The sequence below is a fragment of the Kogia breviceps genome, chromosome 4 (assembly GCF_026419965.1).
Source record: "Kogia breviceps isolate mKogBre1 chromosome 4, mKogBre1 haplotype 1, whole genome shotgun sequence".
NCBI lineage: Eukaryota > Metazoa > Chordata > Mammalia > Artiodactyla > Physeteridae > Kogia > Kogia breviceps.
The window spans coordinates 138,116,202-138,138,933 of record NC_081313.1 but is presented as its reverse complement, the minus strand read 5'-3'; the positions used below and the strand labels follow the sequence as shown (position 1 = coordinate 138,138,933).

Here is a 22,732-nt window from a genome sequence, read left to right as displayed (position 1 = left end):
CCCTCCTGAAAGAAATGAGGGGTCTCTGGAGCAACACTTTCCAGAGATGAAAATAATAAGTGCGAAAGGTCTAGTGTGTCAGGAGAATAGCTCGGAGACCAGGGTGGGTAGCGCAGAGTGGCCTGATCAGGAGGGAGAACAGTGGGAGGTGAGTTCAGAGGGGTGATGGGAGCCAGATGCGGTGGTCGTGGCACGGATGCTGGCTCTGCTCGGCGCTAGGTACAAAGTGAGAGGAAAGTTCTGAGCAGGGTAGAGACATGATCTCCATTATTATTTAACACAGTGACTCTGGCTGCTGTGTTGAGTGCTGAAGAGTGGCAAGGCTGGTGGCAGGGAGGTTGTTTAGCAGATGGTTGAAATAATCCAGGCAAGAGATAGTATTGGTTTGGATTAATAAAATGAAAAAGTGGTTTCCTGGGCTGGGTTATCGGAGTGATTTAAAGTATCATCTTTAAAGTTAAATGCAAATGTCTCTGTATTTGAAATTTACTGTTGCATCTTGACAACTGAAGCTTTTAAAAATGGAGTTTGTGTATATATTTAACTGCATAAATCATTAATTAAGCACCTATTAAATACCCAGCTAAATGATTGGATGCTAGAAGATCTCCTGAACAAGTTATTTTAATCTCATTGGATGAGCTACAAAAACATATGAACATATATTCTGGAACACATTATGCTTAAATGTTTGTAAGAAACCTAATATTTATGAAGCATCCATTAGCTACCAGAGTTTGTGCTGGGGGTTTTATATAAGGAAGCACACTTAACTTTCAAAACAATTCTGTGACAGCAGTTTTCAAAATTCTTGGTTTCAGGACCCCTTGAGACTTTTCAAATTCCTTGAGGATCCCAAAAAGCTTTTGTTTGTGTGGGTTATGGATATACATATGTGTGTATCTGTATCTATATATACATGTATAGATAGGTAGGTAGATGTAGATATATAGATATTTACTATATTCAGAATTAAAATAAAACACTTAAAATTATTAATTCATTTAAAATAATAAACTCATCAGGTTAACAAATAACATATATTTAATGAAAATACCATAATTTATAAAATTTTAAAATGCAGTAACAATAGCACTGATTTACATTTCTGCCAATCTCTTTAATGTCCAGCTTAACAAAAGATATTTGGATTCTCGTATTTGCTTCTACATTGAATCTGTTGTAATATATTGTTGTGGTTGAAATTTATGAAGAAAATCTGACCTTGTACAGATATGTAGTGGAAAAGGAGGAAATATTTTAATATCCTTTTCAAATAATTGTGGATATTGCTCTTTGATGCTAAACTAAAACTCAAGAAGTGGAGGTGTCTAGAAAGTTAATTGTAACGTGGAATCTGAGGTGTATTGTTTAACATTTTTACTGTATTAACTTAAAATCCATTGATTGCCTTTCACGTAACCATGCATGATACTGTAATATCATACATTGGTCATTTGGAAAACGTCGACTTATGAATGATGCAGATCTCCAAATGTGGACACATTTCACTATATAATATTTTTAAAGTGTCACATGTGCTCCTCTATCACCAGTCTCCTTAGAAGAGCCTTTATGTTTTAGGAAGCTATCAAGCTCAGAGTGGAAGATGCAGGTTTTCCAAAATTTTAACTTTTACTTGATCAAATTTTATCATTGGTAATGAATGTTGTCAGTCATTTTTCTTGAAGTAACAGGCTTGATTCTTTGAGTTTCAGGCAAATGCCTACCACCTATCCAAGTCCCAGTAACCATAGTTTATGTCCATCGCCATTTCTAGTAAAAACGGTGCCCCTTGAAAAAGACTTCTAGTTCGGCACACGACTCAAACAATTGAACGAACATGTGTCCTTGAGACAACCATGCACTTCAGCAAGCAGCACAAGTGCTTTATGGGGACCACCCGTTGTGTCACAGAGAATATTAAAACGATGAGCATTCAAGAGTCAAGATTTAATATTATCAATCATACTGCTTTATTCAGGGCATTCTTATGCGCGACAAACCTTTTCTTCTTCTTTCTTTTCCCTGTCACCGCTGAGTGGGGAAGAAAACAATGACTACGGCGACAATTTGGGGCCACTGCCTAGATTCACGCCGAGGCATGAGCACTTTTACCCTCCATTACTTTTGCACCATTGATGCACATGTCAACACACAGACAAAGGCAGAAAACATCTTAGTGTTATTATAAAATAGTTTTATCATTGGAAACGCATTAATAGGATCTGAGGATACTGTGCACATTCCACCCCCAACACCCTCACCCCCACCCTAGCCTCATGGGTCTGTAGAGCGCAGTTTGAGAACTGCTGGTCTGTGCAATAGGTGTTTTAGGAGTGAAAAAACTGAGCCTGTGACAGGCTAGGCAGCTTGTCTCAGTTCACATGGCTCGTCAGAAGCAGAATCAAAACTTGAACCTGGACTCTCAGACCCAAAGTTAGTCTCCCCTGCTCCCCTCCTCTTCCAATCACATACGAAGTGACAGACTTTATGTAGGACCTTGAAGGAAGTGTAAACTTGATTATTCAAAAGGATGCAGGGGGCTTCCCTGGTGGCGCAGTGGTTGAGAGAATGCCTGCCGATGCAATGCCGTGGAGCGGCTGGGCCCGTGAGCCGTGGCTGCTGAGCCTGCGTGTCCGGAGCCTGTGCTCCGCAATGGGAGAGGCCACAACAGTGAGAGGCCTGCATACTGCAAAAAAAAAAAAAAAAAAAAAAGGATGCAGGTATCTGGATGATGAGAATAAAATAAGCTCAACTGTGAGGACTGAAATGGGCACAGTTTATGCAGGGAGATAAAGAAAAGATGCAGGCTGAAGTGGAGCATCCATTTGGCCATTTCTAAGCACGGCATTGGGTAGAGAGGGTGGCATGAACTGATTAAGGACTTGAGTGTCAGAGTAAGGACGCTGACCTCAATTTTTAAAAAATCAATTTTAAGTTCTAAAACATAGCACATGTGATAAAAATAGCATTAAACTGGCATTGGTTGTGGATTTATCATCAAAGAAAAGAGAATAGGGGCAGAAAAAATCTTGGAGGTCATTGTGGTTATTCAGCATGTTGTAATGGCTTAAACCATAGCAAAAGGGGGGGAGAAGAATCAGAAAAATAAAGCAAAGATAACGCACCCAGAGTATGGTCATTGGTGATGAGGGATGCAAAGGAAAATGATCCACTGGATTACTAGCTTTCAGTGTGAGGCTCCAAGGAAGACACGGTATTTCCCAGAGGTTGGCGGTACTCAGGGGAGAAAATGCTGCTGGGTGTGGTGAACTGGTGGTGATGTCAGTGCAGCCAGATGTTCTGATGTCAGTGCAGCCCACTGAAGATGTTCTGAACACAGTTAATATGAGGCGTTATATTAAGGTTATAGTAGAGGTAAAGATCGATTCTCCGAGAGCGGGTGGCTGAGGGCTTATCATGGAAGGTACCTACTGTTAGGATAGAATGAAGAAGAAGAACCAATTTAGGAGAAAGAGGAGTGGCTTAAGAGGTGGGTGCACATAGTAATAGCAGCAGCAGCAGTTGTAGTAGTCATCCTCATAGTGGTAGTAATAGTAATCATGATAATGGCTGGCTCTTACTGAGATCTTATTATGTATCTGGCTTGACATGCAATAGGTCATTGAATTCTCAGAACAGTTTTACGGATGAGAACAGGTTTTAGTCCCAGTTTTTGAAGCGACGAAAACACAATTTAGAAACATTAAATAATTCACCCAGGGTCATTCCACTAGCACGTTGCCCGAGCCAGTCCTGGGTCCCCAGTCTCTCTGACTTCAACACCACCCCTCCATCTTAGTGCAGTTTTAGGAAAATCAAGGAGTTGAGTGTGTTCAAAATGTGCTATGTCAAATTCACAAGTGAAGTTGGGGGTTCTGGGAACAGAGGAAGACCGTCTTAATAGGGCTTCATGTGAAGACTCAGCAGAGAGATAGTGTTGGAAGCAGGAGGCAAAAAGTGGTGACTGTGTCTAAGGCCATGAAGGGGCTTAGCAAAAGGACTGCTTGTGGGAGAGATTTGTGAATAAAAGGGGAAAAAACAACTAAAATAACCTTAAGTTAGCATGGATTATTAACTGAATTGGTTTAGAATTTAGGTGAAAGGAGGCTTTAGTTAGTTGAAAGTGGTTAGGAGTGGTGTGTCAGGTGACAGAAAGGAAAGCATTTCCATGTGGATGTGGTGGGTGATGGATATCAGAGAAACAGGCAAGGGCAAACAGGATTCAGAGTTTGGTAGAGGAGCAACTTGGGTGCAAAAGAGTGACCTTTCTGAGACAGCAGAGAACGTGAAGAATAGAGATTGAACTTTGCTAAGATGGATAGCAAAGTGGCTGGTAATCCTAGGCTGGTGGTCGCAGTGAATTAAAGAAAAATACAGGTTATCTCTTGTTATGAAGCTAAAAACTTTCAAGCTGTAGAATCTCAGGGTTGAAGAGGTCTTTGGATTTCAACACTTTAGATTATCCCACTATATTGTAATGAATTATTTCATCATATACTTTGAAAAGATCTGCTAATTAATGAACGTGACTTTCATGTTCTTTGCTTTCTTGTCTTTTCTTTGTTTGACAGGAGCCCTACTTGAAGGCAGGGACCCTCCTAATTGTTTCTGAGAACTTTTGGGTGCCCAGCACCTAGGCTATTATACTTGATGCATAGCAATGGCTCAAAAATAATTGTTGCCTGAATGAATGGATTTAGTCTATCTTAGTCGTCGGATGCTTACTTTCCCTTGGTTACTCCACTATCTCCTTATATTTGTGTAAAGCTTTGCAATTTATAAAATGATTTAAATGTTTTTAGTCATTCTAATGATACTGTGACTCAGAAACACTGTTATTGTACCCATTATATAGATGTGGATACTGACTCTCTAACTTAAGTTTATAGCACAGAGTATTTGTTTAGAGCCTGAACTCTGGAGTCAGTTAGACCCGGTCTAAGCATTAGCTCTGCCAGTTATAAGCTTTGTTCCTTTGGTGGGTTTCTTTACCCACCCAGGCTTAGTGTCTCATCTGTAAAAAGGGGACATAAAACTATCTTGCACAGTGATTGAAAGAATCAAATAACATAATGGCTATAAACTGTGTAACACAAAACTGGGCACAACATATGATCTCGGGGAGACAGTGTTTCAGAAAGACATTTTCACATGTTAGAGCACATACTCTGGATCTGAACAGCCTGGGTTTGAACCTTAGCTCTTCTTCTTGCTGCTGTGAGACTTTGGACAATTACCTATACTTTCTGTGTCTCAATTTCATCAACTGTAAAATGTGGGTAATGATAACACCACCTAACTCACTAACAACTCATGGTTGTTTTAAGGATTAAGTGAGTTAATAATTTTAAAATGCTTAGAACAGTGCCTGGCAAATGTAAGTACTATAAGTGTTTGTTAATAAATGGTGTCTGTTGTATTTTCTTAAAGGGTTGGTGGTAATTCTGCTTTATCTTTTTTTGATGTCTGTTACAATTATTAGGGTGACAGTATCAGTGAATAGGCTGCTAATTTCTTCTTGACCATCATTGGTGAATCACCAGTTAACTCCCCAAATCTTATTTACATTATCAGTTTTTGCCTCATCCCTCACCAAATACTTTATAGAGAGATCTGTTAGTTAATAAACATGACTTTCATGTCCCTTTCTGTCTTGTTTTTTCTTTGTTTGCCAGAAGAAACCCCAAATGTCTAGTGATGGGCAGAAAAGGAGAAGAATCAAGGATCTTAATATTCTGATGATGGTACCATCTGCTCCATCCTTATAAAGGATACCTTAAAATGAAGTTTTCCCTTAAATACCACTTCATTAGACTCCTTCTCCACCTGCCCCGAATTCTTAATACTAAGAAATCTACCATTGGAGGTATACTGCTCCCATGTCAAAAACAAAAAACAAAAGTGATTTCGGAGTAGCCTTGTGAAAATGTCCTCTTGAAATGCTCTCAAGACGATGTCTTTTTGCAGATGACTCTTGTTCCATCTCTGCTGGTTCTGCTAAGAAGTCACTGAACTTGATTATTATTCTAGCTTATCAGTATCAACAGAATGAATAGAGTCCATTTTCACAATTGTTGCTTTCAAAGCAAATTACTTAGGATGAAAATCTTTGCAGGCTCAGAAAATAGATAAGCATTCTCAGCTGGGGTAAAGGTGGGGATGGAGCGTATTGCACAGTTGGTTTAGCTTTCTACTTCTGCAGAGAGACTTGTAAGGAAAAGTTTTAGAGTTAGAGAGAGAACCCAACAGAGGCATTTGCTGTCAACTCCCACTATAAAGTATGAGGGGCTGTTTGTGCTAATCAGCGTGACATCCCTCTTGATATCTGAGGCCCTAGCTTACAGATTTACAACATTTTGGAGTAAAACTATTTTAATGTAATGACTCTCCCCTGCATTGATGAGATGTCCATTGTTAAAGACCGTTGATGAAATTGCAGGGCTCTGCAAGTACTTCCAGAATGTGGTCCAAGAGATCTAGAGCCTGCTCCTATGTCTTTAGGATGTGCTGCCTCTCTGCCAAAGTCCTTATTTATTCAGAAAACCTTCACTGGGGACTGTTATATGCCAGACCTTGTGCCAGGCAATGAGATAACAAGAAATGCGTGGATGGGGATCTCTGCCCGGGGAGCTGGGTGAGAGAACTAACGGTGTTTAAAAGGAATGTCAGTGCCATAAACACAATGCTGCAGGACCACAAGCAAGGAAGATAAACAGAAGAGGAATTGCTATATTTTGAGCATCTACTGTGAGCCAGGCATTGTGCTGTGCAGTGGGGGACTGAGGGGAAAACAGGAAAGTAGAGAATTGAACCTTTGGTAGGTAGATGGGTTATGATAAAAATTTCATACCTGGAAGTGAACATGTTTAAAGAATGGCTGATCAGGGCATAGACTGTCAAGGGAGGAATGGTAGCAAAGGGATGGAAAGGAAGCTGAAGAGTTTGGTCATTGTGGTGCCTGTAAGTGGGAACCACCCAAGTCTCAACCACAGAAGAAGTAGATCATTAGATTTGCCATGTTGAAACTCTGAGGGTAGCATGAAGGATGAGTTGGAGAGGGGGATCAGGAGAGTTAGAAAATCTGCTTAGCAGAAAATGACAGTTGCCAAAGAAAGTAACATTAAGAGCTGGACAGTTGTGTTAGAGGAGAGAAGAGGCAAGTGGAAAGTTGATTGAAGCAATGGGAGTTGATAGTCCCTGAGGAAGGCTGAGGGCAGTCTGCCTTCTCTGGCACCCATAACTTTGTGCATGTGATGACGCACCTGCTTATGAAAGATGAGGGTGGGGAAGGAGAAGGGAAGTTAATGAGTTACTATTTCCCCAGGGGGAGTAGGTACCTGCAGCCTTAGTTTCCATCTGTACAAGAAGAATGGGAACATCTCCAGTCAGATTGAATGAGATAATTTATACGAAACTCCAGCACAATGCCCAGGACATCACACACACACACACACACCACAGAAAACTCTATAGCCTATTGACATCTTTAAAATCCTGCCCCACATTTAATCATATTTTTAATGCTAGGAGCATAATTTTTAAAGTCCAGTAACTCTGCAGTTAAAATAGAGGCAGCCAACAGAGAAAAGACTTTGAATAGAATTCTTTCCCAGAATTGTAGATGAATGTTAGAGGATGCTATGCGTTTGTAAGGAAATGGTAATGTACATCGTGTACATTTCTTTTGCCAACTATTGAGTAGTTTGGCTATCTTCCTGTTTGTCCTAAATTTTTTATTAAGTACTTCTCTGAGTATCGTGTAATGCCAGATGCTATACTGAAAGAATTAACTGCCATAACTGTGAAATACTTTTCCTGGTCTGTTAGTAGACCACCATTAACATTGAAAACATGGCTGGTCTGGTATGGGCAAGATTTAGGTTTATAATGTAGTCTTGGAAAATGTTGATATCCAGCACTTGTTGTTATTTGAAATGTTCTTATAATTGGAGCAACATATCTATATCAAAACTTTACAGGTAAAAAAATCTGTCCTGAAAAGAGCTTGGACATCTTTTTCCAAACCAAGCAGATACCCCCTTCACAGAAGCCAGACTCTGGGAAGATCTCCAAGAGCTTGCAGCTTCATCAGAGGCTGTCCTTATCCAGGACAAAGTGACAATGATGGTGCCCTGAATACTCCTTCAGGTGCCCGAGCAAAGGCTATGGTGCCTCTAGGGCATTTTCTGTGGTTTCAGACATTGGAGGCTGAGTTCTCCTTCTGCAGGAGAAGTTGAAGCCTCACTTGGTAGCTGTCCAAGAGAGTTACCACCATTCGAACAGACCTCAGTTAGCCAAAATTTCCATTAGCAACCTTGCTTCGCCATGCAGGAATGTTAATGCCTACCCTCTCTTCCCTTGGGACTTCTCTCTCAGCACCCCATATTGCCTGGCTATTCAGGATTTTCTCGAAATGAAAATTAGAGTAGTATAATGGCAAAAAATTCTTGAAGAGTCAAAACCTGAATTCTAATGAGACTCATTAGCCGTGTGACCTCGGCAAGGCAAACCCCTCTGAGTCTCAGTTTTGTTACCTCTACAATGTGGACAATCATGCCAAGTACTCAAGGTTTTGGGGAAATTTAAATGAGATTCTTGTATATAGGAGCTCGTAGAAAAATCCTGGTACATGTAGTTGCTCAAGAAATGTTGATCGACAGGGAGTTAAAAATTCTTATCAAAGGATTTGCACGTTAGAGAATCAAGGTGAAAATCCGTTCCAAGTCTTCTGTGTGATAAATGTAGATTTCTTTGGAAAGAAGGCTAAATTCAGAGTTAAAGCATCATTTGAGTTGGAGACTTCTAAATATTCATTCACAGTTGTCCTTTGGGCCTCAAGAATTTTCACTTTGCAAAATGCCATGCTAGTGAGGCAAAAATGCCTTTTATGACAACATATTCAGTAGTGGAAATACCTTGCTGATTTTTGGCAGTTTATCCATCAATAAATGTACTTGAAAATAACATGCACAAGAGTCATAGCAACTGCCATTTTTGAGAGGCTTTTCTGCTCCAGGCACTGTGCTAAACTCTTTACATACTACTTGTCACTTTTTCCTCTCTGCAACACCGTGAGATGGGTTTTCCTCTCCCAGTTTCGCAGAGTAGGAACCTGAGGCTCAGAGAGGCTGAGTAAATTATTCAAAGTGATACAGATAACGAAAGTAAGAATTGAACATCAGTGTGTGTGATCCTTTTCTACCTGTTGAGCCTCTGCCTCTCACCCACAGCTGTAGAGAGACATATCCATAGGATAGGGTATGCTCAGCCTGGGATTTCAGCCTGTTAGGTTATAGATGCTAGCAGGGTCAGGGTAGCAGCTGAATGGAGCCAGATGCTTATAAAGGGTTTGTGAAGGATGGCTAAATGGAAGACAGATTAGGTTGGCGATCACCCCCCAAGATTTTCATGGAGGTTGAGAATTTGCTCTGCCGAAGGGCCCTTAGTTGAGGGGAGTGAGAGGTATTGAGTCCTGCCGTCACTCTGCCCACTTGGCTGGGCACCTGCAGCGCTGTGGCTGCTGCTGGGAAAGGTGCTGGCACCGTATGGGCTGACAGCAGCCCAGGACTCCTTCATTTCACAGCCAGGCCTGCCAGCACTCCATCAGCACAAAGAACCACAAGGGGTGGGAGGGAAGGATGTCAGAGAGGAAGCACAGACCCATTCCTTAGCAAGTGAAGTTCAAAGGAAGGTCACGATCAAACAAGATATTTAGGATAGAAGAATCAAAGGCAATTAGGTGTCTTCAAAAACCCACTGAGTGAATATTGATCTACTTTTTGAAAGGCCCATGAAAAGCTAGGGAAAAAATTGCCCCTTACAGTAGAAACATGCTTAGATAGCCAATAAGTAGCCACCAGCATAAGAGAAAATGTAAATATTAATGAAGTGACAGGGCAAGGCATTTTAAAAAGGAGCTTTTTTTCTTTGAGTATCTTTTGTAGAGGGGGAAAAAGTCTTTCAACTTTAAAAGGATGTATTTTTTTTCTACTGCATACTGGAATTTTATAAAGCACTGCCTCCTGTCAGACTCTCTACAATGGACTTTATATTCTTTTGGTGAGAAGCATTTAAGAATCTATTAAGGGGCTTCCCTGGTCGCGCAGTGGTTGAGAGTCCGCCTGCCGATGCAGGGGACACAGGTTCGTGCCCCGGTCCGGGAAGATCCCACATGCTGCGGAGCGGCTGGGCCCGTGAGCCATGACCGCTGAGCCTGCGCGTCCGGAGCCTTTGCTCCGCAGCGGGAGAGGCCACAGCGGTGAGAGGCCCGTGTACTGCAAAAAAAAAAAAAAAAAAAAAAAAAGAGAGAATCTATTAAGGAAGGTCAGGCCTAAGGTGTTATGAATTTATAATAATAAAGGAAGGAGAAAAAGACAGAGACAAACTGAGACAATAACAGATGAGTTAAGACTGCCTTATTTTATGACATGATGAAACTATCAGGGGAAAAAAATGGAAGAGTGGTGAGCTGATGAAGCTGTGGTTTGGGGACGCAATGATTGTAAAGCCTGGACTTGTAAATGAAGAGGTGCTTAAAGGAAAATGTGAATTCATGTTTTGTATTCTAATGCTTACTTAAAATAATCTGCCCGTGAGTGATTTCTGACTCTTTAAAATCCATTCTTAAGACAACATTCTAGGTAATCAGCTAAGTGAATCTTTCTTTCTATGTCTATTTATTTCTCTGTATCTTTGAAAAGTACTTCTGTATCTTGACCATTGTTTTGGCTGCCACATTACATATTTTTAACCATAGGATTGTCCAGAAATCAGCTTGCAGTGTAAATGCATGATTTCCGTATATTCATTGACTAAATATAACATCCAAGATTTTGAGCTTCAGAAAAACATTGTTCAAACAAACATGTTAAATGACAACAATTATATGATAATTTAAGCCTGATTTCTCCCTGGAGTTGTGAGATCAGATGGCATTGTAAACTCATAAAATTTTAGAGCTGAAAGAGACCTTTTAGTTCTATACTGTAAGCATGATACAAATGTGAGGTACTCTTATTTATCTTCATCAATATGACATGGCCATACTTTTACATATTTGCAAATTAAAATAGTAAGTGGTAAATGGCTTTTAGCCAGGGCTCACTGAGACATGCAGAAATCTACATTTGTTTCTGAGCTCTGTTCCTTGGGCATTTCCTGGTAGCAGTACTTTTGCAAAACTTGTCACTAGGAGATGAGTGAAAACAGGCAAACCTACCTAAAGTATAAGTCCCTATGCGGGGAGTAAAAACCAAATTCTTCCTGCTAAGAATGTTTGATTACTTTGAAAAAAGTATAACAGATTAAGATATAACTCATACCTAATACAATTCACTCATTTAAAAAGCATACATTTCAGTGGTTTTTTAGTATATTTAGTCTTGTACAACCATTGCCACAATCAATTTTAGAACATTTTCATTACCCCAAAAAAGAAACCCCAAATCCATTTATAATCACTCCCCATTACCCTCCTCCTCCCAGCCTCTGACAACCACTAATCTACTTTATATCTCTATAGATTTGCCTGTTCTAGATATTTTGTATAAATGGAGTCATACAATGTGAGGTCTCTTGTAACTAGCTTCTCCCACTTAGCATGATGTTTTCAAGGTTCAAATGTGTTTTGACAGATATCAGTATTGCATTCATCTTCATGGCTGAATAATACTCCATTGTGTGGATAGAACACTTTTTATATATACATTCATGAGTTGATTGACATTTGAGTTGTTTCTCACTTTGCCTACTGTGAATAATACTGTTATGAACATTTGTATACAAGCTTTTGTGTGGACATATGTTTTTGTTTCCTAGGAGTTTAGTTGTAGAGTCAAATGATAACTCTATGTTCAACACTGTTTTCCAAAGTGGCTGTACCGTTTAATATTCTTGCCAGCAATATAGGGTCCCATTCTCCATATCCTTGTCAACACTTATTATTATCTGTCTTTTGGATTATAACCATCCTAGTGCATGTGAAGTGGCATCTCTTTGTGGTTTTGTTTGCATTTCCCCGGTGGCTAATGTTGTTGAGCATATTTTATGTGTTTATTGACCATTGAATTACTTTTAAACTTTCAGAGCTTGGTGAAAGAATACCAAGGGTTCTCAAGAATACCTTTGTAGTTTGTTAAGGCTTACTGAAAAAATGACCAGAAAGATTCAGAAAGAGAATCAAGGGAGTAAAATTCTGGTAGAGATGTAGAAGAGTGTTATTAGTGCACTGATAAGTCAAGAAGGATGGACAAGGGCTATGTTCTTCTCCATAAGAATATGGGAAGTGTATCTGTAAGTATCTTCCTACAAATACAGCCTGACAAACAGTGAAATTAACATTTGAGCTGTGTTGTTCTCATGTTAGAAGCATCATATAGAGAGGTGGTAACTGGCATTGATTTAGCTGCTTGTCAGAGTCAGAGGATGGTTGCTACACTTCCAGACACCATGTGTAGCTTCAAAGTAGAAGCAAGAGTCGGAGTGACGGACTGTCCTAGTTGGATATTCTTCAGTTTTGTTTGTAAAGTAAGGGCTTTCCCCAGAACCCAAGATACTTCTACTCACATCTCACTAGCCACAACTGTTTCACATGATCACATGAATTCTCTAGAAAAAAAAAGGCTATATGTGGATTTAACATTTTTAGTTGGTACTACGACATGATATGAAATATAAGCCATTTGAGACCTTTATTAAGACAATACTTGTTTCTTTTTTAAAACTTTATTGAGGCGTATAATTGACACAATAAGATACATGTATTTAAAGTGTATAATTTGTTAAGTTCTGACATATACTATATGCACTCATGAAACCATCACCACAATCAAGATAATAAATTATCTGTCATCCCTTGTTTTTCTTCATCAGTCTAGTTAGGGATTTTTCAATTTTACTCATGTTCTTAACAAACCAGTTTTCTTATCGCTATTTCTTTCTTTTTCTGATTTATTAATTTCTGCCCTTTTAAAATTTATTTTCTTATTATTTCCCTTCTTCTGCTGACTTTGGGTATTATTTGCTCTTATTTTCTCTAGTTTATTATGAAATCTGAGGTCATTGATTTAAGACCTTTCTTGTTTGCTAATATAGGTGTTCAGTGTTAGATTTCCCTCTCAGTATTATTTTAGATGCATCCCACAATTTTTGATATATGTTTTCATTTTCATCCAGATAAAACTACTTTTTAAATTTCTTTTTTGATTTCCTTTTTAACCAAAAGTTATTTATAAGTATGTTATTTAGTTTCCAAATATTTGAAGGAATTTTCAGTTATCTTTCTGTTATTGCTTTCTAATCGAATTCTGTCTTGGCCAGAAAATAACCTTTGTATCATTTAAATACTTTTAACTTCATTCAGACTTTTTTATGGCCCATATATAGCCAATCTTGGTACATATTTTGTGTGCACCTGAGAGTATGTATTCTGCTGTCGTTGTGTGGGGTTTTCTATGAATATCAATTAGGTCAAGTTGGTTGATAGTGTTATTCATGTCTTCTGTAGCATTACCAGTTTTCTGTCTACCTGTTCTATCAATTATTAAGAGGGGAATGTTGAAATCTATGACTGTAATTGTGGATTAGTCATAGTCACAAGAACAATAGTGTTCTTAAGGTAGAGATAATATTCATTTATTCATTACTTCATAGTGCTAACTTCTGGGAATGTAAGGACGAATAAGGAAAATGTGGCTCCTATAATCATGGAACATACAGTGAAGCAGAGTGCATCATTCCTTAAAATATCTCTGATTCACCCTTTTAAAAAAAATTTCCACTGGACCTTCCTACCTAGCCTGGTCACCCTCCATGCAAAATATACATGCAAATGTATTTTTTTCTTTATTCTTTCTTCTCTCTGAGCCATTCTTCTTACTATTGTTTGGCTAATCTTCTAAGGACAATTTTTAATTGTATTCCTCCATCCTTCTCGATCCAGGCTCTAGCACAATGACTCATGGAGTTGCCATGCTTACTTGTCATTGACACTTTGCATCTGATAAAAGAACTATTTATTTGGCCTCCTTGTTTTCTTATGGTTTCTTTTGAGATAATCCCTAAACTAACCATGCTCTGTTAATCCTCATTCTCTACCACTTCTTGATATAAATGATTTTTTTCTGTTCCCTCCAGGCACAAATCATCTCTACATATCCTGACTTCTTCATTAGGTGTGGATTACATGAGGTTATACATCTTTTCAACTAATAGGACACCCATAAGTAGTCAATATTTTTTTAATTAATTAATTAATTAATTTGCAGTACGTGGGCCTCTCACTGTTGTGGCCTCTCCCGTTGCGGAGCACAGGTTTCGGATGCGCAGGCTCAGCGGCCATGGCTCACGGGCCCAGCTGCTCTGTGGCATGTGGGATCTTCCCGGACTGGGGCATGAACCCGTGTCCCCTGCATTGGCAGGCGGGCTCTCAACCACTGCGCCACCAGGAAAGCCCAGTAGTTAATATTTTAAACGACAGATTTCATTTATTATTCCACTTTCTGTCTCTTCATGGCCAACATTGGTGCCTTGTTTGGTTATACACATAGTAGGAAACCAACATTATGTTGAATTTAATAGAAATACTATTCTTTCCTATTTTAAATCATTTGTCTCCATTTTGCTTTGAAAAATTATTATGAAAAGAATAAACACATAATATTTATATTTCAGTAAGTACATACCTCTTAAAAAGTTAAGAAAGCACATCACTTTGCAGTTATAATGTCATGACTCACCAGGGGAAAAATACTTCTTACAGGAAGGCAGGAAGCAACTTATCCATAGTTTTAAAGTATTTAGTCTTCAGTTTTACATACCATCTCAGAAGATTGAACATGGCATCTATTTTTAATCTTTAAAATCTTCTTTCTTGGGCTTCCCTGGTGGCGCAGTGGTTGAGAGTCCGCCTGCCGATGCAGGAGACACGGGTTCGTGCCCTGGTCCGGGAAGATCCCACATGCCGCGGAGCAACTAAGCCCGTGAGCCATGGCCGCTGAGCCTGTGCGTCCGGAGCCTGTGCTCCGCAACGGGAGAGGCCACAACAGTGAGAGGCCCGCATACCGCAAAAAAAAAAAAAAAAAAAAAAAAAAAAAAAATCTTCTTTCTTTTCAGCCAGGATCAATTTTTATATAGTCCCAACACACTTTAAGGAAACAATGCACTATACCTAGACTTCTTTGAACATGTATACCATTGCTCATATCAGCAGGAGGTTTCTTGGAATTCAACAGTAATTTTTATGACCTTACATGCTTTATACAATGTTGCACATTTTTTTCTTATTCTGAATTAGTTTTTCAAAAGAAGGGGATAAGCGCACTCTTCATCTAATAAAAAAATGAACAACACCTTCTGGCCTTACTCAGTTGTAGGGAATGGGTGTTCATGAAGATATGAAAGACAGGAAAGAGCAGTTTTTACCGTAGTGCGAGGACAGATATATATTAAAAATAACAGCAGCAACAACAAAAACTATTGGATTTGTAGAAACTTCTTGAAGAGTAGGAGAGAAAACTTAGTGATTTTGGGTTTGTAAAAGATTTTTAACAAGACACAAAAAGCAAAAAAACTATAAAGGAAAAAAATTTTTGTTCTTTTAGAAGCACAGTTAAAAAAACTGAAAACACAGGCTGCAGACTGGGATAAAATACTTGCCAAACAGATATCAAACAAAGGACTGTATCTAGACTATGTAAAAAACTTATGTAACTCAATAATAAGAAAAGTAACCCAATGGAAATGGGGTATAAATTTAAGCAGATGTTCCACCAAAGGACATACACAAATGGAAGATAAGCACATGAAAAAATGCTCAGCATCATTTTCATTGGGGAAATGTGCATTTAAACCACAAGGAGATATCATGGCACACCCTTAAAAAACTTAAACTAAAAAACCTGGAAATACCGTGTTTTCTTTTTTAACATATTTATTGGAGTATAACTGTTTTACAATAGTGTGTTAGTTTCTCCTTTACAACAAAGTGAATCAGTTATACATATACATATGTTCCCATATCTCTTCCCTCTTGCGTCACCCTCCCTCCCACGCTCCCTATCCCACCCCTCTAGGTGGTCACAGAGCACAGAGGTGATCTCCCTGTGCTATGTGGCAGCTTCCCACTAACTATCTAATTTACATTTGGTAGTGTATATATGTCCCTGCCACTCTCTCACTTCATCACATCTTACCCTTCCCCCTCCCCATATCCTCAAGTCCATGCTCTAGTAGGTCTGTGTTTTATTCCCATCCTATCACTAATCTCTTCATGACATTTTTTTTCTTAGATTCCATATATATGTGTTAGCATATGGTATTTGTTTTTCTCCTCTGACTTACTTCACTCTGTATGACAGACTCCAGGTCTATCCACCTCATTACAAATAACTCAGTTTCATTTCTTTTTATGGCTGAGTAATATTCCATTGTATATACGTGCCACATCTTCTTTATACATTCGTCTGTTGATGGACACTTAGGTTGCTTCCATGTCCATCCTGGCTATCATAAATAGACCTGCAATGAACATTGTGGTACATGACTCTTTTTGAATTATGGTTTTCTCAGGGTATATGCCTAGTAGTGGGATTGCATGGTCGTATGGTAGTTCTATTTGTAGTTTCATACTGTTCTCCATAGTGGCTGTATTAATTTACGTTCCCACCAGCAGTGCAAGAGTGTTCCCTTTTCTCCACACCCTCTCCAGCATTTATTGTTTCTAGAGTTTTTGATGACAGCCATTCTGACTGGTGTGAGATGATATCTCATTGTAGTTTTGATTTGCATTTCTCTAATGATTAATGATGTTGAGCATGCTTTCATGTGTTTGTTGGCAATCTGTATATCTTCTTTGGAGAAATGTCTATTTAGTTCTTCTGCCCATTTTTGGATTGGGTTGTTGTTTTTTTGTTATTGAGCTGCCTGAGTTGCTTATAAATTTTGGATATTAATCCTTTGTCAGTTGCTTCATTTGCAAAATATTTTCTCCCATTCTGAGGGTTGTCCTTTGGTCTTGTTTATGGTATCCTTTGCTGTGCAAAAGCTTTTAAGTTTCATTAGGTCCCATTTGTTTATTTTTGTTTTTACTTCCATTTCTCTAGGAGATGGGTCAAAAAGGATCTTGCTGTGATTTATATCATAGAGTGTTATGCCTATGTTTTCCTCTAAGAGTTTGATAGTGTCTGGCCTTACATGTAGGTCTTTAACCCATTTTGAGTTTATTTTTGTGTGTGGTGTTAGGGCGTGTTCTAATTTCATACTTTTACATGTAGCTGTCCAGTTTTCCCAGCACCACTTATTGAAGAGGCTGTCTTTTCTCCACTGTATATCCTTCCCTCCGTTATCAAAGATAAGGTGACCATATGTGTGTGGGTTTATCTCTGAGCTTTCTATCCTGTTCCATTGAGCCATACTTCTCTTTGGTATGGTACCAGTACCATACTGTCTTGATGAGTATAGCTTTGTAGAATAGTCTGAAGTCAGGGATTCTGATTCCTCCAGCTCTGTTTTTCTTTCTCAAGATTGCTTTGGCTATTTGGGGTCTTTTGTGTTTCCATACAAATTGTGAAATTTTTTGTTCTAGTTCTGTAAAAAGTGCCAGTGGTAATTTGATAGAGATTGCATTGAATCTGTAGATTGCTTTGGGTAGTAGAGTCATTTTCACAATGTTGATTCTTCCAATCCAAGAACATGGTATATTTCTCCATCTATTTGTATCATCTTTAATTTCTTTCATCAGTGTCTTATAGTTTTCTGCATACAGGTCTTTTGTCTCCTTAGGTAGGTTTATTCCTAGATATTTTATTCTTTTTGTTGCAATGGTAAATGGGAGTGTTTTCTTAATTTCACTCTCAAATTTTTCATCATTAGTGTATAAGAATGCCAGAGATTTCTGTGCATTAATTTTGTATCCTGCTACTTTACCAAATTCATTGATTAGCTCTAGTAGTTTTCTGGTAGCATCCTTAGGATTCTCTATGTATAGTATCATGTCATCTGCAAAACAGTGACAGCTTTACTTCTTCTTTTCCTATTTGGATTCCTTTTATTTATTTATTTTTCTCTGATTGCTGTGGCTAGAACTTCCAAAACTATGTTGAATAAGAGTGGTGAGAGTGAGCAACCTTGTCTTGTTCCTGATCTTAGTGGAAATGGTTTCAGTTTTTCACCATTGAGAATGATGTTGGCTGTGGATTTACTCATATATGGCCTTTATTATGTTGAGGAAAGTTCCCTCTATGCCTACTTTCTGCAGGGTTTTTATCATAAATGGCTGTTGAATTTTGTCAAAAGCTTTCTCTGCATCTATTGAGATGATCATATGGTTTTTCTCCTTCAGTTTGTTGATATGGTGTATCACGTTGATTGATTTGCATATATTGAAGAATCCTTGCATTCCTGGAATAAACCCCATTTGATCATTGTGTATGATCCTTTTAATGTGCTGTTGGATTCTGTTTGCTAGTATTTTGTTGAGGATTTTTGCACCTATGTTCATCAGTGATATTGGCCTGTAGTTTTCTTTCTTTGTGACGTCTTTGTCTGGTTTTGGTATCAGGGTGATGGTGGCCTCATAGAATGAGTTTGGGAGTATTCCTCCCTCTGCTATCCTTTGGAAGATTTTGAGAAGGATAGGTGTTAGCTCTTCTCTAAATGTTTGATAGAATTCGCCTGTGAAGCCATCTGGTCCTGGGCTTTTGTTTGTTGGAAGATTTTTAATCACAGTTTCAATTTCAGTGCTTGTGACTGGTCTGTTCATATTTTCTATTTCTTCCTGGTTCAGTCTCGGCAGCTTGTGCATTTCTAAGAATTTGTCCATTCCTTCCAGGTTGTCCATTTTATTGGCCTACAGTTGCTTGTAGTAATCTGTAATAATCTTTTGTATTTCTGCAGTGTCAGTTGTTACATCTCCTTTTTCATTTCTAATTCTATTGATTTGAGTCTTCTCCCTTTTTTTCTTGATGAGTCTGGCTAATGGTTTATCAATTTTATTTATCTTCTCAAAGAACCAGCTTTTACTTTTATTGATCTTTGCTATTATTTCCTTCATTTCTTTTTCATTTATTTCTAATCTGATCTTTATGATTTCTTTCCTTCTGCTAAATTTGGGGTTTTTTTGTTCTTCTTTCTCTAATTGCTTTAGGTGCAAAGTTAGGTTGTTTATTCGAGATGTTTCCTGTTTCGTAAGGTATGGTTGTGTTGCTATAAACTTCCGTCTTAGAACTGCTTTTGCTATATCCCATAGGATTTGGGTTGTCGTGTCTCCATTGTCATTTGTTTCTAAGTATTTTTTGATTTCCTCTTTGATTTCTTCAGTGATCACTTCATTATTAAGTAGTGTATTGTTTAGCCTCCATGTGTTTGTATTTTTTATGGATCTTTTCCTGTAATTGATATCTAGTCTCATAGCGTTGTGGTCAGAAAAGATACTTGATACGATTTCAATTTTCTTAAATTTGCCAAGGCTAGATTTGTGACCCAAGATATGATCTATCCTGGAGAATGTTCCATGAGCACTTGAGAAAAATGTGTATTCTGTTGTTCTTGGATGGAATGTCCTATAAATATCAATTAAGTCCATCTTGTGTAATGTATCATTTAAAGCTTGTGTTTCCTTATTTATTTTCATTTTGGAGTATCTGTCCATTGGTGAAAGTGGGGTGTTAAAGTCCCCTACTATGATTGTGTTACTGTTGATTTCCCCTTTTATGGCTGTTAGTATTTGCCTTATGTATTGAGGTGCTCCTATGTTGGGTGCATAAATATTTACAATTGTTATATCTTCTTCATGGATCGATCCCTTGATCATTATGTAGTGTCCTTCTTTGTCTCTTGTAATGGTTTTTATTTTTAAGTCTATTTTGTCTGATATGAGAATTGCTATTCCAGCTTTCTTCTGATTTCCATTTGCATGGAATACCTTTTTCCATCCCCTCACTTTCTGTCTGTAGGTGTCCCTAGGTCTGAAGTGGGTCTCTTGTAGACAGCATATATATGGGTCTTATTTTTGTATCCATTCAGCCAGTCTGTGTCTTTTGGTGGGAGCATTTAATCCATTTACATTTAAGGTAATTATCGATATGTATGTTCCTATTACCATTTACTTAATTGTTTCAGGTTGTTCTTGTAGGTCTTTTCCTTCTCTCGTGTTTCTTGCCTAGAGAAGTTCCTTTGGCATTTGTTGTAAAGCTGGTTTGGTGGTGCTGAACTCTCTCAGCTTTTGGTTGTCTGTGAAGGTTTTAATTTCTCCATCAAATCTGAAGGAGATCCTTGCTGGGTAGAGTAATCTTGGTTGTAGGTTTTTTTCCTTCATCACTTTAAATATGTTCTGCCACTCCCTTCTGGCTTGTAGGGTTTCTGCTGAAAGATCAGATGTTACCCTTATGGGGATTCCCTTGTGTGTTATTTGTTGTTTTTCCCTTGCTGCTTTTAATATGTTTTCTTTGTATTTAATTTTTGACAGTTTGATTATTATGTGTCTTGGCGTGTTTATCCTTGGGTTTATCCTGTATGGGACTCTCTGTGCTTCCTGGACTTGATTGACTATTTCCTTTCCTATATTAGGGAATTTTTCAACTATAATCTCTTCAAATATTTTCTCAGTCCCTTTCTTTTTTTCTTCTTCTTCTGGGACCCCTATAATTCAAATGTTGGTGCGTTTAATGTTGTCCCAGAGGTCTCTGAGACTGTCCTCAGTTATTTTCATTCTTTTTTCTTTATTCTGTTCTGCAATAGTTATTTCCACTCTTTTATCTTCCAGGTCACTTATCCGTCCTTCTGCCTCAGTTATTCTGCTATTGATCCCATCTAGAGTGTTTTTCATTTCATTTATTGTGTTGCTCATCGTTGCTTGCTTCCTCTTTATTTCTTCTAGGTCCTTGTTAAATGTTTCTTGCAATTTGTCTATTCTATTTCCAAGATTTTGAATCATCTTTACTATCACTATTCTGAATTCTTTTTCAGGTAGACTGCCTATTTCCTCCTCATTTGTTAGGTCTGGTGTGTTTTTATCTTGCTCCTTCGTCTGCTGTGTGTTTTTCTGTCTTCTCATTTTGCGTATCTAACTGTGTTTGGGGTCTTCTTTTTGCAGGCTGCAGGTTCGTAGTTCCCGTTGTTTTTGGTGGCTGTCCCCAGTGGCTAAGGTTGGTTCAGTGGGTTGAGTAGGTTTCCTGCTTGGGGGGACTAGTGCCTGTGTTCTGGTGGATGAGGCTGGATCTTTTCTTTCTGGTGGGCAGGTCCACGTCTGGTGGTGTGTTTGGGGATGTTGATAGCCTTATTATGATTTTAGGCAGCCTCTCTGCTAATGGATGGGGCTGTAGACCTGTCTTGCTCTTTGTTGGGCATAGGGTGTCCAGCACTGTTCATTGCTGGTCCTTGAGTAAAGCTGGGTCTTGGTGTTGAGATGGAGATCTCTGGGAGATTTTCGCCATTTGATATTGTGTGGAGCTGGGAGGTCTTTTGTGGACCAGTGTCCTGAGGTTGGTTTTCCCACCTCAGAGACACAGCCCTGGTGCCTGGCTGGAGCGCCAAGAGCCTTTAATCCACACAGCTCAAAATAAAAGGGAGAAAAAATAGAAAGGAAAGAAAGGAAGGAAGGAAGAAGGGAGGAAGGAAGAAAGGAAGGGAGGAAGAAAGGAAGGGAGAAAGGAAGAAAGGAAGGAAGAAATGAAGGAAGGAAGAAAGCAAGAAAGGAAGGAAGGTAGGAAGGAGGAGAGGAAGGAAGAGAGGAAGGAAGGGAGGAAGGAAGGAAGGAAGGGAGGAAGGAAGGGAGGACGGAGGGAAGGAAGAAAGGAAGGAAGGAGGGAAGAAAGGAAGGAAGAAAGAAAGGGAGAAGACAAAATAAAGTAGGATAAAATATAGTTATTAAAACAAAAAATTATTAAGAAGAAAAATTTCTATTAAAAAAAAAAAACCAAAAACGCATCAGTCTAACCCTAGGACAAATGGTGCAAGCAAAGCTATACAGACAAAATCTCACACAGCAGCACACACATACACACTCACAAAAAGAAAAAAAGGGAAAATAATAGTATATCTTGCTCCCAAAGTCCACCTCCTCAACTTGGGATATTTCGCTGTCTATTTAGGTTTTCCACAGATGCAGGGCACTTCAAGTTGATTGTGGAGCTTTAATCCGCTGCTTTTGAGGCTGCTGGGAGAGACCTCCCCCTCTCCTCTTTGTTCGCACAGCTCCTGGGGTTCAGCTTTGGACTTGGCCCCGCCTCTGTGTGTAGGTCTGAGGACGTCTGCCCTTTGCTCAGACAGGACGGGGTTAAAGGAGCAGCTGATTCGGGGGCTCTGGCACAGGCCGGGGGGAGGGAGGGGCACAGATGCGGGGCGTGCCCGTGGCGGCAGAGGCCGGTGTGACGCTGCACCGGCCCGAGGCACACTGCGCGTTCTCCTAGGGAAGCTGTCCCTGCATCCCAGGACCCCGGCAGTGGCGGGCTGCACGAGCTCCCGGGAGGGGCGGTGTGGAGAGTGACCTGTGCTCTCACACAGGCCTCTTGGTGGCGGCAGCAGCAGCAACCTTAGCGTCCCACACCCATCTCTACTGTCCGTGCCGACAGCCGCGGGTCGCGCCCGTTTCTGGAGCTCCTTTACAAGGTACCCTTAATTCCCTCTCCTCGCGCCCCAGGAAGCAAAGAGGCAAGAAAAAGTCTCCTGTCTCTTCGGCAGCTCCGCGCCCGTTTCTGGAGCTCCTTTAAGTGGTGCGCTTAAATCCCTCTCC

At 39.3% G+C, this 22,732-nt stretch overlaps 1 protein-coding gene across 1 annotated transcript in view; it reads left to right on the top strand.

The window, feature by feature from the left end:
- SGCD (sarcoglycan delta) overlaps positions 1–22,732 on the top strand; it is a 1,028,538-nt gene that overhangs the window by 140,165 nt on the left and 865,641 nt on the right. The window lies entirely within an intron of this gene.